The following is a 26,826-nucleotide window of genomic DNA, read 5'->3' as shown; positions in this document are numbered from 1 at the left end:
GGTGCAGTCCATCTCTTCTGTAGAGCTTGTTCTTCCCCAAGAAGGTAGTCCAGTTCCTAACAAAGTGGAAGCCCTCCTCCTCGCACCATCTCCTCAGCCAAAAGTTAATTGATTGTAGTTCGCTCTGTCTCTTTGTGTCCGCTCTCGGTACTGGCAAGATCTCTGAGAAGGCTATCTTCCTTGTCCTTAGTCTCAGTTTCCTCCCCAGGGTCCTGAACTGGTCAGTTAGTGTAGTCCTGTTGAAGTTTCTCCTGCTGATGTCGTTGGTTCCGATGTGGATCACTACTGCTGTCTCCTCCGTCTCGGCTCCCTCCAGGATCCTCTCGATATTGTTGATGATGTCTTTTGTTCTTGCCCCCGGGAGACATGTTACCAGTCTGTCCTCTCTCCCTCCGGCTATGTGACTGTCTACTCCTCTCAGGATTGAGTCCCCGACCACGATAGCCGATCTCCCCTTCTTCAACTGTCTCTCTGGTCTCAGATCTGTGTCATATGTGTAGTCCGTTTGTCCGTCCTCTGGGCTCTGCTGTGTCTCCGCCCCTGGTCTCAGGTCTGCGTCATCTGCGCAGTTCGCTAGTCCTTTCTCCTGGCTCTGATGGATCTCCTCCTCCTCTGCCTGCCCAGGTCCTCCACAAGGTCCTAGTTCCATGGTGTCTGGTGATTCCTGTCGTCCAACTGTCGGTTCCCTCCTGGTGTGTTGGTGGTCCTGTGCCTCTACCATCTTGCAGGCCTCCTCAATGAATTTCTCGAGCTCCCTAACTTGTTCTGCGATGTGGCTTTCTCTGGCGGTGTCCACGGTTGTCCAACACTGTTCTTCCAGGGTGCACAGTCCCTCCAGCTCTTGTACTCGAACCTGCAGTCTCCCGACCTCCTTCTTCAGGCTATCCAGTTCCTGACATCGATTGCAAATGTATACCTGCCTCCCGGAGGGGAGGTAGTCATACATATGGCACTCGATGCAGAAAACTGGGTAGCTCCCCTGGGTTCCTGTAGCCTCCATTCCTGTAGCCTCGGTGATTTGGGAGCGGTGCCTGACGTGCAGTTATCTGAAAAAGTAGAGAGAGAGAAAGAGTGATAAGAGGAGAATATAATTTTTTTTTTGTTTTTTAGGTTAGAAGTTATTTAGGTTAGAAGTTAGAAAAAAGAAAAAAGAAACGCAAGGCAAAAACCGCTGAGGTCTGCCTCGTGCCCTGGCTTCCCTTCTACTTAAAGGGGAGCCCGGGCGCCGATGCGACCTGTGACGCGACGGAGGGGGCGGAGCTAACTCTCGCCGCGACCCCGGGTCTTTCTGCCTGCTTCCTGCCCTCGCTGTCTCTCCTGCTATCTCCGGCCCCTGCCCTGCAACAGCCGAACCTGCAGAAAAAAGAAAAAAGAAACGCAAGGCAAAAACCGCTGAGGTCTGCCTAGTGCCCTGGCTTCCCACTATTTAGGTGCCATGTCTGGGTGTTCATTCCATCACTTTGCAGACCCCTCCCACGTCCAACAGGGCTTGTTCTAGGCATTTTTGACTTGGACGAAAAGTTGGACGAAAATGTGGTATAAAGATGGACAATTTAGCGACTTGGACGATCAGATCGACAGGACGTATAATTAGACGATTTTCGAAAGAAAAAAATTTTGGATATATTTTTCAAAAATGTCTCTTAAGCTGTTTTTTACTTTGGACGACTTGCAATTTGGATGCAAACGGACTTAGACTTTCCTTTCGATTATGCCCCTCCACGTTTTTTATTGTCTTATCTCTTTTGATTTGATCATTATTTCATTATTTATTATTTTCTCCTTTTTGGTAATGTATTGCATGTATTGTGATGCTATTTTCCATATTGAACATTGTGCATGTGTAATCGCTGGTGTGCAACATAAGTTTTGTTCTCTATGTTCTGGTTTTGTAAAACTTTAATAAAACATTTTTGAACTATAAAAGAAAAGAAATCAAAATCCTGGGAGTATAATTAGACAGAAATCTGTCCATGAAAGCATTTACTTTGGCTTTGGTTAAAAAGGGTTTTATTCATTTTGTGGAAGTTGCGTACTATTAAAGCATATTTAGAACCCACAGCATTCAGAACTCTTGTTTAATCCCTGATACTCAGCACCTTGTACTATTGTAACTCGGTCCACCTTGCCGGACACTGTGCAAACATGCTTAGATTACAAAGAATACAGAATGTAAGTTTGTTTGATCTTTAATCTGAGGAAATCAGACCATATTACATCTTATTATAGAGAGCTCCATTGTAGAGAATGACACGGGGAGCGATCCCCGCAGGGAGCTGCGGCGTGGCTGCAGTTTGGCTGCGGGTTATGGAGACTCCAAAGCCAAATCGCCGCAGACACGGGGACAAAAGTTTTCACCGCCCGCAAAAACGGTGAAAAGATTTGTCCCCGCAGGCCAATGTACCCCCTTCTAGGAACCGCTATTTACCTGTGTTTCACCGTGCTCCTCATTTGTCAGATCAACCCTTCCTGCCAATAGAACCCGCCCCCCCCCTGACGATCGCCGGCAGGAAGGTGCTCAGCCCTTCATGCCGACAGAACCAGCCCTCCCCAACGATCGCGGCAGGAGGGTACCCATCCCCTCCTGCCTATCCCAACAGCCCCCCCGACGATCGCAGCAGGAGGATATCCAACCCCTCCTGCCAGCTCCCCAACAGCCCCCCTATGATCACTAGTAGGAGGGTGCCCAACCCCTCCTGCCGGCCCCCCCAACGGCCCCCTATATCGCCAATAGGAGGGTGCCCAACCCCTCCTGCCGGACCCTCCCCCAACAAACCCCGCCATCCCGAAACACCACCCTTAGTCTTACTTTCCAAGTTGGACCGGACAGCTCCTCGCTCGTCTGGCCAGCAGGCCTGCCTCCGTCCAAATGAGGCGGGCCCGCCCCTCCCCTCCCCTGCCTAACCCACAGGATCCTAGGGCCTGATTGGCCCAAGCACCTAAGGCCCCTCCTATAGCGGGAGTGGCTTTAGGTGCCTAGACCAATCAGGCCCTAGGATCCTGTGGGTTGGGCAGGGTAGGGGCGGGCCCGCCTCATTTGGACGGAGGCAAGCCTGCTGGCCATACGTGTGAGGAGCCGTCCGGTCCAACTTGGAAAGTAAGACTAAGGGGGTTCCGGGGTGGGAGGGTTCGTTGGGGGGGGTCCAGCAGGAGGGGTTGGGTACCCTCCTGCCGGCGATCTTAGGGGAGGCCATTGGGAGGACCGGCAGGAGGGGTTGGGTACCCTTCTGCTGCGATTGTCGGGAGGGCCGTTGGGGGGGTCTACAGGAGGGGTTGGGTGCCCTCCTGCCGTGATCGCTGGGGGGAGGGGAGATTTGCAGCCGTAGCCGCGGTCACTATGCTAATCACGGCAGGGAGATCTTTGCCGCGATTAGGTACAGCGGCCGCGTCTACTTACCATGTAGGCTAACATTGTAAGCATTAAAAGTACATGTCGTGTTTGTTTTTGTATAGTTATTAACTAATATTTAACTAAGTTTTAAAGTTTTAAAGTTTTAAAGAATGTTTCCTTTATACGTAAATAAAGAAAAGTATATAAAATCGTACCCGTTTGAGGCTTTTATGTATGCAGCGGTGACGGGGCGGTGAATGGGGTTGCAGTGGCGGTGACGGGGCGGTGAATGGGGTGGCAGTGGCGGTGACGGGGCGGTGAAGGGAATGGCGGTGACGGGGCGGTGCAGAGGATGGTGAGACGGGGACGGGGCGGTGACGGGGACCATTTTTTTCACCGTGTCATTCTCTACTCCATTGGCTCCCATTTGAAGCCTGTGTGCTTGGGATATTGGGGATATTCTGTTTTAAAACCTTATATGGTCAGGCGCCTGAATATCTATTAGAACAATTTACTTTGTTCAAAGCGAATCACCTATTATTCACCACATCTTTATTTGTTTTTCTTCCAGTTTGAGGTTGTACAAGAAGTTCCAACAGCACCTACTTGTTTATCAGGTAGAGATTTGGGATAGGGAGTTATGCTCTTTATTCACAAGGTCTTGCTAATTTCAGAAAATTATTAATATTAATACTATTTACAAGATTTTTAGAGAATTAAAAATGCCTAATCTGTAGATCACTGGGAATGCCCAGTTTTCTATTTTTTTGTGAACTGCATCGATCCAAGAGGTTTTGCGATCTAGAAATGTAATTATTCCAAATTGCCAATATCTTCTCTGTTTCTTTTAGTTTTAAGGTGATTTGCTAAAATCCTCCCAGCTTTATTAGAACCCACATATACAGCATTGCAAAGAAAGAGGTCTTTATGCACTCTATGACTTAGAGTTATATTTATACTTCAGTGCCATAAGCTGAGATAGCACAATAGCATCCCAGCTGGGCTTCCAAAATGGCAATTTATCTCTCTAAAGCCATCAGTTCAGCCTTAGTCAACTTGTTTTTATGAGCTGAAAAAGCTATAATATGACCCCGAATGGTTTCCTTAAAGGTGTCCTAGACAGTTTCAGGAGATACCTGCTCTGACTCATTCAATTGAAAACATTCCTGAATCTTTAAATTAATCTCCTGAGAGAACTGAGGGTCAGTAATCAGGGCATTATTAAACCACCAAACAGGAGAGATATTAGATTCTATTGTCACCTGCAGAGTAATCCAAATCCCAGCATGATCAGAGAGAATTTCATCTGTCTCGGCTTGAAGAACTTGATAAAGTAAGTGATTGGAGATCAAAAAAATAATCAATCCTAGAGAAGGATTGGTGAACCTGAGAACACAATATGAAATTTTGGCCAGTCAAATGCATTATTCTCCTGATATCCCTAAGACTGCACACCTGCATGAGATGTGATACTCCTTTATCAGGTATACTGGAAACTCTTGCAGGCCTTTTATCCAGAACCGGGTCAAGGACAACATTGAAATCTCCAGCTATAATCAGATTGGAGAGATCTCATTCCAAAACCATACTCTGCAGTTCTTTATAAAAAGAAACATTATTAGAGTTAGTCATAAGAGTAGGGAGTTTACACATGTTATTTTATCATACTCAAACTCTCATGGCTGTAAATAAAGCAGCTGCTTTTAAGAACAGTCTTTATGTAGATACACTACCAACAAATACTTACCACAAGTTACTGTAAAAGTGCAATCACTTTTCTACCAATCTGAATCCTATGCTCTTCCATTCCACTTATGGGATTCCCAACCCTTCTCTCATTTCATAATGAGATTCCAGACCCCCCTTATACCTCCTGATTAGGTCTTAGACTTTATACTCATTCTCCCCGGTCCCCTAGCATTTACTGTAGTGTCTCTGATGGGTCAGTGGTATGGCAGCAATGATCACCAGATTTTTTGCCCCAAAGCAGGCTGTAGTCTCTAGGTGTCAGCTTGCCATATAATGGAAATGCACCTTTATTGGCAACTTGATCCCTAGAGGTATTAATGCAAGAATACAGCTATGATCACAATCACCATTTTAAATCTAGGCTGGCAAAAAGACAGGCTCCTTTATGGATCATTCTTATCCCAACACTAACACATAAGGAATACACTCAAGTGCAGGACAATTCTGTAACAGAGCACATGGTAGGAACCTAGTCAGGAAGGGAAATGCAAAAATGGTATCTCTTATCTATAAGGTCCTTAAAGAAAAAGAGTCTGAGTACATGAAGAACAGGATCTCTCTCTTTGCACCTCCAGGATTGCTAAAGTCCTCCAAAGGAGTATCCCAAGCACACCCTCTGCAAAGGAATTCACATGGTGTGATACACATGAATAAGCTTTCTCTGAAGTAGTCTTGAAACACTGGAACATACTCCCAGAAAGACTTCCCTTAACATGAGACTATTTCTACTTTAGGAAGCAACCTACTCAATCTTAGTCCTCAACAAACGATCGCTAGAACTATCAATCAGTAAGTCTTTACTTTGTTTATTCCATTCAAACTGTAATATTTCTAATTATTGTAAACCGCATAGAACTTCACGGTCCTGCGATATATAAACTGTTATTATTATTTAATGGAAAAAGTAACTCACTTGCCAATCATATACACACAAAGACTAACATCGGCTTCACTTACTGAAACAGGATTTGCTGACTCCAGTGAAATCTTTCCTTAAATTAGTCTTGCTTATATCTTCTATTTAAACTCCTCGCACTCTGTCTTATCTCTATAAATATAAACATGTTGCACCTTCACTTACTTCCTGTGCTGTGAATTATGTTGTTTTAAAGTATAATGGCTGACATTTAAGTATTATACTATGGGACTCATTTTCAGTAAAGAAAACCATATTAAAAGTGTTTTAAAGGAGCAAATGCCTTGACCTATGAAGGCTTCAAGGTATGACCCCCTCACACTCCCCCAGTGGACATTGACCCCCCTCAACCCCAAAGATAACATTACATATAGGTGATATCTGCATGCAGAAGGGCTATTGTGGTGAACAGTTGGATTCAGTAGGTTTTAGGTGGGTTTTGGGGGGCTTACCATTAAATTTAAAGGGGTTATGGTAAGAAGTATACCTGGGACCTTTTATGTGAAAATTACAGCAGGGTGTCCCACTGCTCTGCTGGGATGTCTGTATGGCCAGTCTACTAAAAATGCTGGCCCGATCTACATCCCAGTGGTTTTACATTCTGGTATTGAAGCATTTTCCCTTTCTGTCCTGGTGGGCTCCCAACCTACCTAACATGTCAGTTCCATAACCAAAGTGTGCAGGTCAATGGTACACCGACAATGGCGTGCAGACACCTGCGCATAGGATGATTGCGTACCACCATTTCTAGCGCTTTTACAGCTTACCGGTAGCGTTCTGAGGGGGGGGGAACCCCTAGTACACTTGTAAGTGGTCACGCTCCCATTGGGGGGGTTGGGAGGGGGAACCCCCAGTACACTGAAAACTTCCGTTCTCTTGCTGTTCAGGAGTTTTCAGTGTAGTGTGGGGTTCCCCTTACAACCCCCCCAGCAGGGGAGCATTTATAATTATAGTGGGGGATTCTCCCCCCACTCCCCATTCATAACTCTACTGGTAAGCTGTAAAAGCATTGAAAATAACGGCACACAATCATCCTGCATGCAGGTGTCGGCACCTGCGTGCACCTGCATGCAGGTGTCGGCACCTGCATACAATTGACATGCCACTAACATGTTGGGGCAATGGAAGAATACATGACTTACCCAGGATGAGAAGGAGCACTGTTGGGCTTCAACCCACAAACCTAGGGCTATAGCTCTAACCACTGGCCATTATAGTAGAACTGGCAGTCCTTCACTATGAATGTGTGATCTGAGCAACCCTCTCCTCTCATTTTCTCCTAGGTCATTGGCTAAAGGGATGAAAACTTGATGGGGGACTTGAGAAGGAGGAAACTGAAAATGACCTGGGATAGTTGAGTGAGGATGCTGATATCTTGAAGGTGGAAAGGGTATAAATCTATTTGACTCCCTTCTGAACAATTAAGACCCATCCAATATAATTTTAAAGTATGGGATGGGATATTTTGACTTACAGTAGTTAGATGGGAAATTATTGATTATAGGCTTGATCAGATTTTATTTTTAACTTTTTTTTACTAAAACTAAACTAAACTAAACCTTAGGTTTGTATACCGCGCCATCTCCGCAAGCGCAGAGCTCGGCACGGTTTACAGAGTTAAGAGGAAAGGAACTACAATAAGGGATAAAGGAGAGGGACTAAGAGGAAAGAGAGGGACAGAATACTGGAGAATGGAAGGTGATTAGATTTTTGCAAAGAGCCAAGTTTTCAAGTGTTTGCGGAAGGATTGGAAGGAGCTTGAGTTTCTGAGAAGGGGCAGGACCGCGGCGAAGGAAGCAGCTCCGAAGCAGCGAAGGGATCGCTGACATCGCGATCCCGCTGCGGGCTGATTCAGGTGGTGCAGGGAGGCCAGGGGGGCGAGCGGTCCTTTGGGGGGTACTGAACTCAAGGCCGGGAGCACCCCCTCAAGGCCTGATTCAGGTGGTGCAGGGAGGCCAGGGGGGCGAGCGGTCCTTCGGGGTGGGGCAGGCAGGCAGGCCGGCAGGCAGGCCTTCAAGGGGGAGGGAGGGGTGACAGGCAGGCAGGCCTTCAAAGGGGAGACAGGCAGGCAGGCCCGCCCACAGGTCTAAGTCACAAAAAAATCCCTGAAGTCACCAGATAAACACTGCAAACACATAACAAAGACCCACACACACTACCCCAGTGATCACTGACCCCCCCACCCCCATAAAAATTTTAATCACATCTTAAATTTCAGCCTCCAGACCATCATCTCCTGGCAGCCTGGCATAGGAAAGCCTAGTCGTCCAGCACAGTGGCAACTTAAGCCATCTTGGGGGTGGGTTAGGGACTCACCCCCAAGGAGGTGACCCATGCCCATAAGCCCCTGTAATCACTGCATTAATAATGAAACATGTGCATACCCTTATACACCCCCAAAACCCTTTTTTTACTGGCATATAAGTGGCTTCTCCAGACATAAGGGCTATTAGGGTGGCATATAAGTGGGTCTAGGGGATTCTGGAGGTGGTTTGGGGGACTCACCATGGCCTATAAGGGAGCTGTAGTGAGGAGAAGACATGGCATTGTTTTTGTGAAGGTACCCCACTATTTAGGTGCCATGTCTGGGTGTGCTGTCAATCCCTTTGCAGACCCCTCCCACATCCAACAGGGCTTATTCTAGGCGTTTTTGATTTGGACGGAAAGTTGGACGATAATGTAGTATAAAGATGGATGATTTAGCGGGCTTGGATGATCAGATCGGCAGGACGTACAATTAGACAATTTTCAAAAGAAAAAAATTTTGGACGTATTTTTTCGAAAATGTGTCTTAAGCTGGTTTATACTTTGGATGACTTGCGATTTGGACGTAAACGGACTTAGACATTCCTTTCAATTATGCCCCTCCACATGTATATTTAGTTATTTATTGCACTATTGTTTGTTTGGAAAATCAATAAAGATTTATTAAATAAAAAAAGAATGAATTTTCTATGTAGCATTCTGTTGTAATTTGGCTTGTTCAGTTTTCAAGATAGTTGAGATATTTTTGAGGGGAGACATGTTTTGTTGATCCTTGTTAGGTATTTGAGATATATAAAATGTCAGTTGCACAGAATATTGTTTCTTTTCATATTAAAAAATTATTTAAATATAAAATCATAATTGTTTGAGACTTGTGCAGGTGTAATCAGAATGAGTTTGCAGGGATGGGACGTGAATGAGGACAGAATTTGTGGGGATAGGGTGGTGATTGGAACAGAACTTGGGATGGGGGATAGAGACAGAGCTTGCGGGGACAGGACAGGGACAGAGCTCATGGTGGTGGGGACAAATTTTATCCCTTTGTCATTTTCTACTGCTCATCTCTTGGCCACACCTTATTGCTGCTACAGCCACAAGACTGCCCCAGGTCAAAGATCCACTTCAGCACTGCTGTGCTCACTGCTGCCTGCTGCCAGACTGTGCTCTCCCAACCAAATTGATGAAGGGGATGGAACTCCTCTCGTATGAAGAAGGACTAAAGAGGTTAGGGCTCTTCAGCTTGGAAAAGAGATGACTGAGGGAAGAAATGATTGAAGTCTATAAAATCATGTAAATTTTATCTTTATACAGTGGGCTTTGTAAAGTTTAATTATGTGGTTACCATTATGTTTTGTTAATAAGATTATATTGCATGTATATGAAGAATGAATAGAAGAAATGCCATTACAATTAGGACTATTATTATGGGGGCGGGTTCTGGGGGTCGAGCTTGGACATGGGCTAGGGTGGAGCTTTTTGGCCCCACAAATAGCACTCTGTTGCCTCTGCTTGAAAATGGACAAGTAAGGCTCCAGATTTGGAAAGTAGAGACAATTACCCCAGTGCCCATCCCTCAAACCAAGAAGCAAGCCCTGCATTTCTGGGTCTAGTCAGTTATTAACAAATGGTTCATTCCAGTTTTTCAAGTTCAGTTTTGATATACTGCAAATCAAAGTAGTAAGTTCGATCACGTATTCCCTCAAAATTGGCATTCAGCACTTGTTGCCTCCCACACAAATCCAAATACCCTGTAAGTACTACGCAGACACGTTGTTATTCAACAATATGTGGATTTATTAATGGCCACAGCCGTAAATGCCCTACTACAACATCATCTAGAAACAGCAAATACCAACATACCAAAACTTTAACCATGCACAATTTAGATGCCAATGTATATCATCACATTGCTTTGCCTGAACATTTTATATATATACCATAGGCACAACATCATATTGCTGCATGTCAGTCCTTACACCCATCAACTGATCCGTGTCCTGCCCAGCATCTCTGGATGGGCTACTGTTGTTCTCATGGGAGAGCCGTTCAAGCTGCCCCTCCTTCTCCCCATCCCATTCAAGGAGGGGCCATCCACCTGTCGGTTGTTGAAGTCATGTCACACGGCCTCCCCGCTGTTCAAGCCGGGAGACAAGCAAGCCTCTGAGTGCTTACCTCACTTGCTTCTGCAAGGCTATATGCCGCCACATCTTTTGTTATCAACAACTGTAATGTAGTGTTCTTTCTTAACTGTATTCTGTGCCTATGAACTCACTATGATTTCTTCTGCCACAACCCAAGATTGTGAAACCTCACTTATCTCGGGTCCCCACCAAGCATACAGCTGCGTCCTCCACCACACAGTTTGGTCTTGAAGACAAGTACTTATATCATATCCACACACACCTCTACACCCTTCGATGTCTACCCCTTGTCCACACACCACCTCCATATGAGGGCGCCCCAATCGTTTGAACCCCTCACCAAGTAGATGCTCATTCTTACCTCTAAGTAATGTACCAAGACGCTCCTAAGTAATGTACCCAACCTCTTGCCTTTTTTGCAGGCTGAAACTGACAGATTGAGCTGATACAACCACGTTTCAGGTATCAAACAACTACAATTGCATTACCCATCAAGGTGGTAAATGATGCTATCATGGCAATGTAGCTGACATCGAGGATGAAGAAGGAAAAACCATGCAAGGGAAAAGAAAAAACTGTTAAGACCTGACGTATGCTGCAAATGATGTTCCCTGGCAGACCAAGTTATTACATTACATTAGGGATTTATTTTCCGCCATTACCTTGCAGTTCAAGGCGGATTACAAAAGAATTATCAAGGAAGTATTACAACAAGATCTTACCAAAAAAAAAAGAAATTTGGTCATTTTCAAAGAGAGTAAGAGATGAGTATGGTCATTTGTTTTGGGTGGTTGGCTTTAGTGAGAGGTGGTGTTTGAAACTTGCGGTGTTATTTCTTTTTTCAGGGATTTCTTGAAGAGTATGGTCTTTGTTTCTTTTCTAAAAGATTTGGCGATTTGGTTGTTTAGTTTGGGTGCTTGAGTGGCTAGGAGGCCATCATATAGTTTTTTTCCGTTTGACCTCCTTAATTGGAGGGTATGAGAATGGGGTGTGAGTTTTTCTATGTCTGGTTGAGGTGTTGTGGATCAGGCGGTTGTTCAGGTAGTTTGGACTGTCTCCGTATAAAATCTTAAATAGTAGATAGTAGAATTTAAATTGTATTCTTGCTGGGATTGGAAGCCAATGTGATTTGAGATATGCTTCTGTAATGTGGTCATGTTTCTTCAATGAGTAGATGAGTCTTAGTGCTGTGTTTTGCATACTTTGTAGTTGTTTTGTTATAGTTGCAAGGCAGGGGAGATAGAGGATATTACAGTAGTCAAGTAGGCCTAGTATTAGGGACTGAACTATGAGCTGGAATTGTGTTTTTTCGAAGAATTTCCTAACTTGTCTTAAGTTTCTCATAATTGAGAATGAGTTTTGTATTGTTTTGTTGATTTGCGGTTGCATGGTGCAGCATCTGTCGATTGTTATTCCTAGTAGTTTTAAAGTGGGTTGTATGGACTTGTTGATTGCGTTGATTTCAATGGTGGTTATGGTTGGTATTTTGTTGTTTTCTAGGAGGATGAATTTAGTTTTATCTGGGTTCAATTTCAGTTTGTGATCTTTCATCCAAGTTGCTACTGAGTTTAGTGTTTGGTGTATTGTGTTTGTCCTGGAGAGTTTTGGTTGATCGAAGTGTATGAGAATGGAAATGTCATCTACATAGTTGTAAGAGGTTATGCCTTGTTTGTCCAGGTGAGAGCTGAGGGAGGCTGTATAGAGATTGAAGAGAGTCAGGGATAGAGGGGATTCTTGGGGAACTCTGCAGGGATTTGACCAAGGTTCAGATTTTTCTTTGTCTGATTGTACTCTATAGGTTCTTGATTTAAGGAATCCTTCAAACCATGAGTATCCTTTATCTGTGATACCTATTGTATCTAGGATTTGTAGTAGTATGTTATGGTCCACCAGGTTGAATGCATCAGTCAGGTCTCGTATGAGCATCATTTTTTTTTTTCTGTGCTGAGATGTTGTCTGGCTATGTCCAAGAGAGATCCTAGGAGTGTTTCTGTGCTTAAATTGTTTCTGAAGCCGGATTTCGTAGGATGGAGTATGTTTTGGTTTTCTAGGTAATTGGAGAGGAATTTGGCAACTAGTCTTTCTATTATTATGACATAGAGTAGAAAAGAGGCAATGGGTCTGTAGTTGGATGTTTGGTCAATCGGTCCTTTGGGATCTTTGAGGATCAAGGTGATGATGATTTCGCTGAGATTGGTTGAGTAGTGTTTATGAGTGAGATTTGTATCCAATTTAGAAGAAGAGAGCAGAATTTTGTGCTGGATGATTTTAGGAGATATGGTGGACAGTTGTTGAGGTCACAGGATGCATGGCTGTATTTTTTGTAGTATTTGCTGAATTTGGGCCATTGAATGTTGAGGAATTGAGACCATATTCTGTCTGCTGCAGAAGAATCTCTATCTGTGGGGAGAATTGAGAGTTTGTTAGGATGGGTAGAGGTGTCATTGAGGGTAGCTTTTGCATTAGTAATTTTATTTTGGAAGTGTTCTGCTAATAGAGTGGCTGAGGGGGGGAGAAGTATTGTTAGTGGTCAGGTAGGGTTTGGTGTCAGTTAGGGTTTTTAGAATTTGGAATAGTTTTTTAGAATTTGGAATAGTTGGTGTAATGTGATTTTCTCTTGTCCTTTAATTGTGATTTGTATTGTTTGTTAATTGTTTTCCAGGCGGATTTTGTATGATCCGAGTTTGATTTTCTCCATTTTCTTTCTAGTCTTCTACATTGTCTTTTGAGTTATTGCAGTTCGGAGACGAACCATTTATCTGATCTCCTGCTGGTTCTGGTTTTGGTTTGCAGTGGGGCTAGATCAATAAGGGTGTTGCTTCATAATCTTTACCATTGTAAGATGAAGTCCTCGTGGTTGTTTTCTAGAAATGTTTCATCTAGTTTAGACCAGAATATGGAGGGTTCGATGTGTTGCGTGAGGTGTATATTACTTTGTTGAGTTTTGTTATAGTTTTTTTTGTTTTTGGTCCAATTGATGTTGAAAGTGTAAGTGTAGTGGTCTGACCAGATGGATCTGGACCATGTTCTGTTAGATGTATGAATTTCTGTTAAGGATGGTTGGTGGGTCATGAAGGCTGCGATATCAAGTTGGTGGCCTTTTTCATGAGTTGTTTGTGGATTTAGCAGCATAGTCATGTCGGGTGGGGGAGGGGCGGAGTGCGCTCCCATGCCAGCAAGCCTCCCTGTACACTCCCGGATCCAGCGATGTCGAGCCACCAGGGGAATTAAATTAAAGAAAAACTGGTGCTGGGAGATACGCTGAGCCTTCCAACTGGCTCAGCATAGTCATGTGAGCCATGGGTGGGGAGGGGTGGAGGGCGCTACCACACCGGAAAGCCTCCCTGTACGCTCCCGGATCCAGTGATGTCGGGCCATCAGGGAAATTAAATTAAAGAAAAACTGGGGCTGGGAGATAGGCTGAGCCTTCCAACTGGCTCAACGTAGTCACATCAGGTGGGGGGGGGACGGAGTACACTCCACACCGGCAAGCCTCCCTGTCTGCTCCCGGATCCAGCAATGTCAGGCCACCAGGGAAATTAAATTGAATAAAAACTGGTGCTGGTGCTGGGAGAATTGGTGAAAGTTGTTGCGGGTGAACTGAACAAATGCAAGTTACAAATGTAACTTGACGTTAATGGAGGGGGAAGGAAATTGGGAAAATTAGTAGCTATAGCTATAGAGAAACACGTACCCTGGCCAGAGAAAAATGGTTGAGACCTGCATCACCTAAAAGGTAACAAGTAGAGAATGGCACAATGATTGTTACCTGCGGCTAGCTGCGTGTAGCTGCGGGTAACCCACAGAAATGGGGAAAGAAAAAATATTGGTCGCTGTGGGGATGGGGACTAGGCCATTCACCGCCCCGTGGAGTGATGAATGGTCTTGTCTCTGTAGTGAGGCAATCACGGATTGCGTGGTCCAGCAGCCCTCTCCTGCCCAATCGCAGCGTTCTACCATCTCTCTCCCTCCACCTCACCATAGGTGCCTGCCGACTTTAATTCTTTTTCTCCCAGCTGCATGCTTTCAAAAAGCTGTGTACACAGGACTGCTCGATTTGTTCAATCTGCTCCTCTGCTGCAACTTCCTGTTTCTGGTTGTGTCAGAGGAGAAGATTCAACAATTCAAGCAGCTGTGCGTGCACGGCTTTTTAAAAGCGTGCAGCTGCGAGAAAAAGAATTAAAGTCAGCAAACTCGGCATCTAAGGTGAGGTGGAGGGAGAAAGATGGCAGAATGCTGTGATTGGGTGGGAGAGGGCTACTGTTGATATGTGGTATATATAGATTTTGCACCTTGGTGACTATATCCTTAAAAAGGGACCAACCTTGCTCTAGCGTTTTTATATTGTTTATTCTCTTCTTAATCTTCTTCCCCCACCATGCATCTTATCCCCTTGTAATTCCCTTTTTGGAAGTTCAGTGCCATGGCTGTTGTGCTGGCCCAATGTTTTGCCCCTGCGTTCAGGTTAAAGTAGATCATATTATGATCACTGTTTCCAAGCGTTCCTTCTACTTCTACACCTTGTGCCGGTCCTCGCAGTCCATTTAGAATTAAGTCCAGAATTGTGTTTCCTCTTGTATTTTCCTTGACAAATTGTTCCTGAAAGCAATTGCTTACAGCATCCAGGAACTTGGTCTTTCTGGTGCAGATGGAGTTGTCCAGGTTCCAGTCTATCCCTGGATGGTTGAAATCACCCATGATAACTACGTTGCTTCCCTTGCAGTTGCATTTAATCTCATCCGTCATTTCTCCATAAATTTCCTCAGACTGCTCTAGGTGTCGGTAGTATATGCTGAGCCTAGTTTCCGGTCCATTTGTTCTTGGAATTTTGACCCGTAGAGACTCTAACTTATCCGTCTGTTGTGGCATGTTCTCTCCAGTAGATTCAATTCCCTCTTTAATGTATATGGCAATGCCTCCTCTTCTGTCTCTGCGGTAGTTTATATCCCATTAGCATCCTGTCCCATACATTTTCCTCTGTCCACCATGTTTCCTTGATGCCAATGATGTCAATGTTATCCTTTTGTGCTACAGCTTCTAATTCACCCATCTTATTTCTTTTTATTTATTTATTTATTGCTTTTAAATTTTTTCCAAGAAACCTCTTGTACAGAATATTGAAAATAAGACAGATAAAAATAGTTTAAACAAAACAAAATCTCAATTAGGCAATACCATTCTTAATCAATGCTATTAATCCCATAATATAGATCCATAAATTCCAATGAGTGCTAGTAAAATTAAATCATATTATTAACAAGAAAAGCAAAACATCTGACTGCGGTAGTAGGAGTCTTCCTAAATACTATATTACTATATTGCTGTTGTTTCATTTACCCCTTCTAGGCGTTTCATAGAGAGGAACCCTGTTAATTGAGAATGGTCAAAGAATACATATGTATTGGATCTATATTTAATAATACATTTACAGGGATATCGTAATAAAAAAGACCTCCCATCATAGTTTCCCCTGGTTTAAGGAGCAAGAATTGTCATCTACGCTTTTGGGTATCTTTAGTCACGTCCGGGAACATCTGTATCTTTAGTCCCCAAAATTCTTTATGTCTATTTTTGAAGAACATTTTTAATAACCAGTCTCTATCCGGCAATAAAGCCACCGTCCATCTTATTTCTAAGACTCCTTGCATTCATGTACATCTACTTGAGTTTGCAGTCTGTCCCCTTCTTGCATGTCCTTCCCTCTTGTGTCCCTTGTGGTCTGTTTTGCCTGCAATCCGATGAGTCTTCCCCTCTATCTTCCTGTACGATATCCTCCGGTATATCGGTTCCTGAACCATCGACTCTCTCGGTCGACTGTCGGCTTTCCCCTTCTTCTTAGTTTAAAAGCTTCTCAACTTCTCTCTTGATGTTGCTTGCAAGTAGCCTCATTCCATCCCTGCTGAGGTGGAGTCTATCCTTCCTGAATAGCTTGCTCTTCCCCAGAACGTCATCCAGTTGCACATGAAGTGGAATCCTTCTTCCTCACACCAGCACCACATCCATGCATTGATTGCTTGCAGTTCCAACTGTCTATTCTCGTCTGCCCTGGGTACTAGCAGGACCTCGGAAAATGCTATCCTCTGTGTTCTGGTCTTCAGCCTCCTTCCTAGCATCAGGAACTGCTCCTTCAGTACTTCTCTGTTGTAGTTTCTATTGCCCACATTGTTCATCCCCACATGGATCACTACTGCTGTATCTTCTTCCACACTGCTGATGAACCTGCTGATGCGGCACATTATGTCTTCCACCTTGGATCCCAGTAGGCATGTCACCAGCTGATCCAGTCTTCCTCCCTATATGTTGCTGTCGACTTGTCTGATGATGGAGTCCCCCATGACGATTGCTGTCCTTTCTATCCCCTCTTGATTCTCAAACCTTGGGTCCGTGTCCCTGGTATTGAAGAGGCCTGGTTTAGTGCACAGAAGCGTTAGCAGGGTGTGACAGAGACCTCCCTAGTTCTGATCAGAGGGTCTTATATACATGCAAACACATTTAAAGCTTTGAGAAGGCAGGTTAATTATCAAAAGACCGGGAAATCGATGTATAGCGTAGAAAAATGGGAATTTTATATTTATGTGAATTGTTTGGTGAAGCAAGACCATAAGGGAAATCAGGACACACTTCTAGAGGCATTAAACTGCCTCCATGTTTCTTTCTCTCTCTGTGTTTCTTTCTCCAGTTTTTCCCACCTTGAGCCTCATGGTCTAATTGATAACAGATGTGCTTGAGCTGGTTAGGAGCATATTAGATTACGTATCCCAAAATGGGGTATAACATGTATTAAGTATGAATGTAATATACCATGTTGGATGGGTGAATGGGGCCCAAATGAATGATGGATGCTATGAATGAGATGTGAGAAAATGATTTGTACCTATATTTAAATGTTTTATATGTATATGTAAGATGTAAGAAACTAAGAAGAAATCCTGGAAATGGTTAAGTTAGAGCCAAAGACACTGTACCATTCTATGAGAGACTCAGAGCAGGAGGGAATAGCCCCTCCTTCTTCTCATTGTGATGAGAGGGACATGAACTTTTCAGTTCCTAGCACGCCCTTCCTCACTACACGATCTCTCACTCCCACAATTACTCACACTGTCTCTCCTGTCTGTCACCCTTACACTCTCTCTCACTTGCTCTCACACACACACTCACAGAATCATTCTGCAATCACTCAATCCCACTCAGTAATTGATATGTCTAAACTATCCACCACCAAACTCCTACCAATCTCCTAACTCCTCACACAACGCCTACTACACCCACAAGGGTCACACGTCCATGTGGAGGTTTATATATGGGCAAGCAGGACGTTATTGGGGACAGTGTGACATCAGTAGAACATGTGCCAGGACAACTAATAGATAACGAGCGCTATACGACTAGCAAGTCGTCTAGCGGATCACGGTGAAAATAGTTGTATGTCCTGTTTGGACGAGTGTCATTTTAGTCGGTAAACTTGGACGCTTTGGTCTACCGCATGTGGACGTGTTTATGTTGGACGTCGTTCGTGCTGATAATCGAATGACTTGGACATCTTTCCATTATCAACACTTTTGCCTGGATGTCTTACGCCGCAGACGCATAGCTCTTTTATTTATTTATTTTTTTTTATTTATCAAAATTTTCATCATTATCATTTATACAAATAATAATAAAGAAAGGAAAATAACAAACAAATGCATAAACATTTAAAAAAAGACATCTCACTAATTCCTCAAGTCCACATAATTGGGAGAGAATATCTTGATAAACTAAACGAAACAATCAAATAATCCTTGATCAAAAAATCAAACATTAATGGTGCTTAATACATTCGAATTCCAAATATTAATTCACGTGATATCTAACTAACTTCATTAAGTTGTAAAAGTTGTTCTAACTGAATCGAGTCCCAGTATACATATTTATTATCTTTAAATTTAATTAAGCATTTACATGGAAATTTTAAATAAAATGTGGCCCCCAAAGCCACCACTCTTGATTTCAAAGCTAAAAAAGCTTTTCTTCTCAATTGAGTGGCTTGGGCCACATCTGGAAAAATCAATACATGATCTCCACAAAATTTCATTTGCTTATTGCGAAACTAAGCTTTCATAATTAAAGATTTATCTATCTCTCTTGCACACGTTATCAAAAGGGTAGATCTAGTTTGAATTATATCTTGTGAATCCTCCAGGAAACCAGTTAAATCAAAATCAATTTGTTCTAACTGATCTACACCTAATTCTGAGGGAATTTTCTTTCTCTGAGGAATATAATATAAATTTGTTATGGGCAAATTATTTGCTTCAGTTAACCCCAATATCTCCTTAAAATATTTCCGTATCAATATTTCGGGGGATAATAATTGAGTTCTTGGAAAGTTAACTAATCGTAGATTTTTTTGCCCTTTGAATATTTTCCATTTTCTCAAATTTCATATGGGTAATATGAGAATCTCTAACAGCTGTTGAGGACACTGCTTGCAATGTAACTACATGAGACTCAGTTGTTCTAATACATTTTTCCATAATTCTTAAATTTGAATCAACATTTTCCAACTTTTCAATCACCTCCTGTGAAAATTTAACATTCTGAGTCACCACTGAATTTAATAACCCCTCCATTCTAGTATTGATTTGCTATAAATCTTTAAGAGTAACCTCCTGTGGCTCTACCTGAGGGTCTCTTGCAAATAAAGCCTCATCTTGAAAGGATAAGGCTTTAGGTATGGCCCCATAAGTTAATGAGGACGACACCTGTGCACTGACACTTCCGCAGGTTGAGAACTGGAACCTGAGTTAGGATCCAAACCAACAGGAATATTTGGTGGAGGTGGGGGAATTCTTCCTGGAGGACTAAGAGACGCCCCTGATAGCAAATCAGCTCCCTGACTTTGGCCTAAGACACTGGTAGAAACAAGGTGTTTATCTATGGGACCAGGCAAAATAGGCACTGATACTTTTGCTTTCCCCTGTCTTTTCCCCATAGTTAGTCAACGATACATACAGTTGGTGCTATTTCCCTTGTCTCCCAGTGTCTCCAAGGGGCTCCCAAGGGGCAGATCCTGCCCCTTAGGGCACGCCCCTTTGGCCACACCCTACGGACGCGTGCCGCAGTCGCGGCATCCCTTTCACTCGCGGGGAAAGGACCCGCGTGATGTCAGGGCGTCTGTCCCTGCAAGTGCCTGCAGAGACTCTGCTCCCGACTCTCTGGCTCAAACTGTCAGGTGAGCGCTGTAGTCCTGGGCGATAACGTCCCCCACTTCTAGCACCTCAAATTCAAAATGTTCTCTCCAGGAGAATGCAGTCGCGGCGTCCCTTTCACTCGCGGGGAAAGGACCCGCGTGACATCAGAGCGTCTGTCCCTGCGAGTGCCTGCAGAGATTCTGCTCCCGACTCTCCGGCTCAAGCTGTCAGGTGAGCGCTGCAGTCCTGGGCAATAACGGTCCCCACTTCTAGCACCTCAAATTCAAAATATTCTCTCCAGTAGAAAGCAGTTGCGGCGTCCCTTTCACTCGTGGGGAAAGGAACCGCGTGACATCAGAGCGTCTATCCCTGCGAGTGCCTGCAGAGATTCTGCTCCCGATTCTCCGGCTCAAGCTGTCAGGTGAGCGCTGCAGTCCTGGGCGATAACGGTCCCCACTTCTAGCACCTCAAATTCAAAATGTTCTTTCTTGCATAGCTCTTTTAGACAACCTATTGATTATGCCCTTCCACATCTGATAAATGGATATCTTGGATAAAACATATATATTGTCACCAACCCTCCGTAGTGTAGAGCTGCCGGGTGACAAACACAGGGATTCTGGCGTGTCCCCTCCAACCAGGGGTACCTTCAGGACTTTTTCAGGTGGCCCTAGGCAACCGCCTGGGCCTAAGAGATGCAAGGTAAATAAAAGGTTTCACCATATCACCAGCCAAAACAAGTTCTTTAGGAAAGAATAGGTTGTTTATTCTGACCCACAGGCCAAAAGTATGCCACAGAAAACAAACATCACTTTTGCAGGTCATTCAACAAAAATAGTACATTTGCAAAAAAAATAAAGCTTTACTGTAAATTCAAACTAAATCAAAACTCCTTAGGCAAAAATAGCCACAGTAAACTCTGGTAACAGCTCAGCTTTTCTCTCAGCTCCCACATACAGGCAAAAATCACACAGCTGAGACAGATAATCCAATTAGCTTTTAGAACGGGAGTCACAGCAGGATTTCTAAAGTTCCAAAAACCACAACTTAAATATTTCAGCTTGAGCTTCTGGTTCACAAACTTGCTTTCAAATCCCTTCCTTAGTTTGGGCTTCAGGCAAGTATTATTCTTATACTCAAAATTCTTATAAAGTTCAAACATAACTCAACTTCTTTAGGCATAGTTTGCACAGCAGAAACAAACAATACAGCAGAGAAAGAAAGAAAACACAAACCACTAATGATTTCTCAGTTGCTGCATTCTTTCATTCAAATTCCATACCTTCTGTCTGGCTTTCTAACACAGGGCCAGCTAGTTCTACTTCCATGCCTTCCACACGATCTAGAACTTGGTAGTTTGAAGTAGGCAGGATTTCCTCCAAATCCTGCATGGGATAATCCAGCACGTTTGTCTCTCCTGCTTTGTTCCACAGCTCTTCACCTGCCTCGAGCTGTGGGAGTGACTCGCCCTGGTCACTCGCTCCTCCTCCTCCTGCTTGACTCAACCTGCTTTTAAACAGATCAGAGCCAATCCCCTTCAGCCTGTAGCGGGGGATGGGTCTTGGCTCTACAGCAGCTTTTCTCTGCCTAGGTTTTTCTACTGCAGCTACCTTCCTCGTGGCTTCTCTAGCTGCTCTAAAGCCAGGAGGCTGCTGTTGCCAATCTGCCTGTCTCTGTTCCAGTTCACTATCTCCTTGGTTATGGGGGCAAGGGAGGTCAGCCTCAAGGTGAGTGCCAGAATCAATCTGGTCTGCTCTTCTGCATCCGATCCTATCAGGGACCGGACTAGTGCTGGTGCTGGGCTTGTCACAATATATATATATATATGTTTTGCTGTTTTAAAAACAATAATGTTTTCTTCCTTTTTATTGGGTGATTGAGACCATTAACGTTTAATGAGAATAATTTAAGCTCCATTTAAATATTTATTCCTATGATATTTGAACTTCAACAGAAGCTTGATCATTTTATAATTTTCCTGTATAAAATTATTTTCACTTAAATTACAATAATAAACATCCCCTCTTACCCTTGATTCATTAAAAACTTTTTATATAAGATTACAAAATTCCTTTCCTTCCCCCTCCCATATCCCTCCCCTCTTTATAATAGGATAACTTAAAGACATAAGATCAGACCAGCTATCCCACTCCTCCCCCAAACATCCTCTTTACTATTTCTCTTCACTATATATAAAAAAATTGATCCATTCATATATTTTAAAAACCCCTTTGCTTATTCATTTAATTATTTCCCTATCCCATTACATATAAACTATATTAATTCAATTCCATAGATAAAAGTATACATTAAAAATATCCTTTGTTATTACATCATAGGTACTATGGCAGAATCTGTTACTATAGTTTTGCCTAATCCAAATAAAGATCGCACATTGGTTTCAAATTACAGGCCTATTTCTTTAATTAATGTAGATCGCAAACTTCTAGCTAAAACATTGGCTTTACAATTGGCCAAGGCTCTCCCTTTTATTATTGGTATGCACCAAACAGGATTTGTTGCTCAGAGACATTCCTCTAATAACCCCGGATTGGCTTTTCATATGTTAAATTTAACAAAAGCCATGAATGATCCAGCCTTTTCAGTATCCTTTGACACAGAGAAGGTTTTTGATCAGATAGAATGGGCCTTCATGTATCAAGCAATGGAATGGTTTGGTATAGGTTCAGGATTTATAAAAATGTTTCAAATATTGTATAGCTCTCCTGCTGCTAGATTATCCTATATAATAAAAGGCTAACTCGCGCATGCACACTCCTATTTGTGTGCTTCCATGATCAGTAGTTCCATGGCCGCATGAGTGCGCATGCGCGAATCCCCAGCACTTCCCTACACTCGCCGGAAGGACTGGACTGTACGAGTCCCCAGCACAAGCGTGTGGCCGACCCAGGATCGTGAGAAGATGCGCCGTGCAAAGTGCTGCACACTACTGGAGGGGGAGGGACATACCGGCACAAACCTCCCGCCAGAGAGGAAGGGCTGAAGCCAGCAACAGCAGCGAATTGTAAACGCTGCTGTTGCCTGAAGCACCCGAGGCAGACACTTCTCTCCCAGCGACATGACTTTAATATCAAACCTCCCTCCAGCGTTGGCAGCCGCAGCACGCTAAACAGGCTGCTTCGGGCTTTCTCCTGCAGTTGAGTCCCTCTGCCGCGTCACTGATGACATCATCAATGATGCGACAGAGGGACTCAACGGCAGAAGAAAGCCCGAAGCAGCCTGTTTAGCGTGCTGCGGCTGCCAACGCTGGAGGGAAGTTTGTTATTAAAGTCATCTTGCTGGGAGGGTCGCAGAGTCAGCGGGGTTTGGGCTGGGAGGGGAGAGAAGCGTCTGCCTCAGGTGCTTCAGGCAACAGCAGCGTTTACAATTCGCTGCAGTTGCTGGCTTCAGGCCTTCCTCTCTGGCTGGTCCTGCCTACTTCCTGTTTTCATGAAGACAGGACCGGCCAGAGAGAAAGACCTGAAGCCAGCAACAGCAATGAATTGTGAATGCTGCTGCTGACCAATGAAGTAGTTAAATGATGAAAGGGAGCAAAGGGGGAGAGAATGGCTTGGAGGGAAGGAGGAAGGTATGCCAGACCAAGGGAAAAGGAAGGAGGAGATGGAGAGAGGCCATATGGAACAGAGAGAGAGAGAGGGCGGACACTGGATGGAAAGAGAAGAGAGGGGCAAGACAGAGGGTGAACAGTAGATGGAAAGGGTAGAGAGAGGGAGACACACCGAATGGAAGTGTGGAGGACAGGGGGAGCAGACGTTGGAAGTAAGTGAGGGGGAGGAGAAAGAAAAAAGGCCACATGCAGGATTGAGGGAAGAGGATAGAGTTAGAAATAAAGATAGACAGACAGGGGGCCAGGGAAAGACACAGACAGAAAGAATGACAGCGTCCAAGGAGAGAGAGACAAATTAAAAAAACAAAACAGACAGACAGACATCTACTCTAGCACCCGTTAATGTAACGGGCTAAAACACTAGTATATTAATAATAACTTCTCAGAGTGTTTTAGTCTGCAGAGGGGGGTTAGACAAGGCTGTCCTTTGTCTCCTTTGCTTCTTGATATAGTATTGGAGCCCTTGTTATTAGCTATTCAGCAAGCGAAGGAGATACAGGGTATTCCTAATTCAGATCGGGAATATAAAGTTTATGCTTATGCAGATGATATATTACTCCATTTGAGAAATCCTGAAACAACCATTCCAAGCTTACTAGAATTGATAGAAAAATTTGAAAAATCCTCAGGGTACAAGATAAATTGGAGTAAATCAGAAGTTCTTCCACTTAATGTCCATTTTACAAAAGGTTTATTTGAAACATACCCATTTCTATGGAAAGAGGATGGAATAAAATATTTAGGCATTTGGATAAAAAATACGGAAGAAACAATGAAAGTGAATGAAAAATTTTTATTACAGAAGGTAACAGAAATATGTGAGCAATGGAATCCTTTACATCTTTCTTGGTAGGGGAGAGTTCAAACTATTAAAATGATGATTTTGCCTGTGGTTTGTTATCAAATGAGTATGTTACCAGGTTTTTCTCAGGAGTCTTTTTATAAAAAGTTAAATAATATTCTCACAAAATTTATTTGGCTGGGCAAAAAGGCTAGAATTGCTCTAGTATCTCTACAAAATACGATTACAGAGAGAGGGGTAAATTTTCCCAACTTTTATAGGTATCATCAATCCTATATTATGCACCAGGGTATGTATTAGATCCTCCCAGAGCCTGTTGATAATAGATTGGTTATGGTTGGAATGGCACCTCATGTTTCCTCTGCAATTATGACATGTACTTAGTGCCTAGATTATATAAAGAAAATAGATTATTTATAGACACATGGAAAACAATAAGATATGTGAGTAATTTGTCACCTATTCCAATTCACAAATCAACAAATCAAACTATATGGCTGAACCCCAAGATTCAAATTGGTGGATTTAAGGTTATCTGGAAGCAATGAATGATTGCAGGAATACGTGTATTAGAAGATGTTATTTCTAATGGTAAACTGCTTGAGTTTTCACAGTTGCAACATAAATATGGCCTTAATAAATCACAAAATTTTAGATGGATGCAACCGAAGCAGGCCATTCAGGTGGGGTTCCCTGAATGGAAAAATCTTAATAATCAATATAGTTTAGAGTTTTTATGCTTTCAGGTGGATTTCCTGGGACACCAGGCCACTCAGTGGTACAAATTAATATCTGGATTTATGAATAAAAAACCAAAGACTGGTCTCCGGGACATTTTAAACATTGAGATTAAGCAACAAATTACTGCGTCTCAATGGCCACAAATTTGGATGTACGATGAGATGAGATGTATGATGTCTGCATCTATGAGACAAACATGGTTTTTCCTGTTACATAGAGCATTCTGGACCCCTGTTTGTTTAAAAAAATTAGATTGCTCTAAGTCGGATAGATGTTGAATTGGATCTTGAAGCAGGGACTTTAGATCATTTATTGTTCTATTGTCCATTTATTATGGCTTTCTGGAAATCAATTTGAGGCCAAATTAATAGTTTGCTAGAAAATTATGTGGCATTATCATATGATACAGTATTATTTGGCATGTCTATGAGGGCTAAGAGCCAAATATCTTCAAAAAAATAATAAACTCTTACTTATTTTAACAGGAATCGCCATACAACAAATAACATGCAATTGGAAAAATTGGAGTAGATTAAACTATAGTTTTTGGTGGAATTCAGTGTGTCATTAGCTCTTCAGAAAGGAAATTTAATAAATTTCAAGATGTGTATGGGCCATTAACAAATTATTACAATGAATAAATATAATTTCCCTGGTTAGTACAAATGAAATAATGGGGAGGGGGGAGTAATTTTTTGAATTTTCACTAGGTGCTTTAAATGAAAGGAAAGTCTTTATTATATAATATATATGTTATGATATATTGAAGGGAATGGGATAAAATATATTGAGTATGATTAATTATAAAATTCCAAGTGATATATTTAAGTTAAAATGATGTTACTTTTTGTTACACTAGATGTAAGTTATAAAAATGAATAAAGAATTAAAAAAAACCCCAAAGAATCATCCAACAATATATCCAATTACAGACCTATCACAAACATTCCACTTGTTGCTAAGTTAATGGAGGGGATAGTAAATGCTGAACTTATTACCTATTTAGATAGGTTCAATATACTACATAATAACCAATCTGGTTTCAGACCTGGTTTCAGCACTGAAACAGTCATGGCCTTGCTATTAAACCATCTATATTCCCTTCTTAGTCAAGGTACCAGTGCTATGATTTTGCAGCTGAACCTAAGTAGATCATACTATTTTATTGAATTGTTTAGAATCCTTTGGCATCTCAGGAAATGTTTTCAATTGGTTTCAGGGATTCCTAGGTAAAAGATCTTACCAAGTATTCCTGGATGACAATTTTTCTTACAGTTGGAATAATATCTGTGGGGTGCCACATGGTTTCCCTATCCCCGACTCTGTTCAATATCTATCTAATCTCATTGGGAAATTTGCTACAAAGCCTAAAGGTCAATTTTTACATCTACGCAGATGACATCACTGTAGTGATCCCTCTAATCTGCTTGTCATCAGACTTTATTAATCTTTTAGCCAACATCTTGAATCTAATTGAGCTTTGGATGATAGCTTTCAAATTGAAATTAAATAAAGAAAAAACTAAATTCTTTTTGGCAACGCCCAACGAAAAGATAAAAGAAAATTCGATTCATGTGAACGGACAAGAATATAAAATTGAACATACTATAAAAATATTAGGTGTAACTCTCGACAAACATCTAACCCTGGAAAAACATACAGACCTACTGTTTAAGAAATGTATATTGGTCTTAGTGAAGCTTCGCACCATCAAAAAATTATTTGACGAATCATCTTTTTGGTTACTTGAGTATTTTGGATTACTGTAATATTATATATCTAGGAGCCTACAAAAAATTTCTCAAAAATCTGAGACTAATTCAGAATACTGCGGTTCTTCTTATCTATGGTTTAAAAAAATTGGAACACATCACCCCTTATTTTCAAAAACTCCACTGGTTGCCTGTGGAGTCTAGAGTTCTCTTCAAGTTTGCCTGTTTTAGCTACAAAGCAGTTTTTGGGTTGCTACCAGATTACCTTGCTTCTCAGTTTATTTTGAATTGTTCCAACAAGAGTACTCGTAGACTAAATCTAAATTTAATTATCCCTCTGTGAAATCATGTCAATAAAAGAAGTTTTT

Source organism: Geotrypetes seraphini, chromosome 12 (genome assembly GCF_902459505.1).
Source record: "Geotrypetes seraphini chromosome 12, aGeoSer1.1, whole genome shotgun sequence".
Taxonomy (NCBI): domain Eukaryota; kingdom Metazoa; phylum Chordata; class Amphibia; order Gymnophiona; family Dermophiidae; genus Geotrypetes; species Geotrypetes seraphini.
The sequence above is the reverse complement of the archived record's forward strand: the minus strand, read 5'-3'. Positions refer to the sequence as shown.